This window comes from Etheostoma spectabile, chromosome 3 (assembly GCF_008692095.1).
Source record: "Etheostoma spectabile isolate EspeVRDwgs_2016 chromosome 3, UIUC_Espe_1.0, whole genome shotgun sequence".
Classification (NCBI taxonomy): domain Eukaryota; kingdom Metazoa; phylum Chordata; class Actinopteri; order Perciformes; family Percidae; genus Etheostoma; species Etheostoma spectabile.
The window spans coordinates 9,383,429-9,383,913 of NC_045735.1; the positions used below are offsets into that span (position 1 = coordinate 9,383,429).

The 485-nt window shown below is 40.6% G+C and overlaps 1 pseudogene; it reads right to left on the bottom strand.

Annotated features, from left to right (window-relative positions):
* LOC116681159 (collagenase 3-like) overlaps positions 1-480 on the bottom strand; it is a 2,193-nt pseudogene extending 1,713 nt beyond the window's left edge.
* Between the last annotated feature and the right edge of the window lie 5 nt (positions 481-485).

The following is a 485-nucleotide window of genomic DNA, read 5'->3' on the forward strand; positions in this document are numbered from 1 at the left end:
AATTTTAAACATGTTGAGCAGAATGCACATATAATGTCTATTCTTTAGAACATTTGATCAGCAGGTGCAGTGCAGAAAAATGTATTTTTGTGTTCAGAGGATACACAGCATGTCAGAATGACCTTTTTCTCTAAAACTGATCATAATGTCAGCAGTGCCTTTATACAGCTTCTTAAAGATCAGAGGGGTGACAAAAGACCAAACGTTCAGTGCATGGTGGATGGCTCTGTCTACATCAGACTTCTTCAGATCTGGCGTATAGTTCACTGTTCTGGAACATCATGGGTGGGATAGACAACAATGAAAATGAGTGAATACTGGTGTTCACTCTCTGAATAGTTCAACTCTTTGTAAACACATATTTTAATCATATCATTTTGCTGCATACCTGACTGTGACAATGTTGTTTTGCCATTTGGGGCGATGAGGGAAGTGATTGTACTCCCCGACGTCAGGGACGCCACATCTGGCCTGCTTCATCAGCT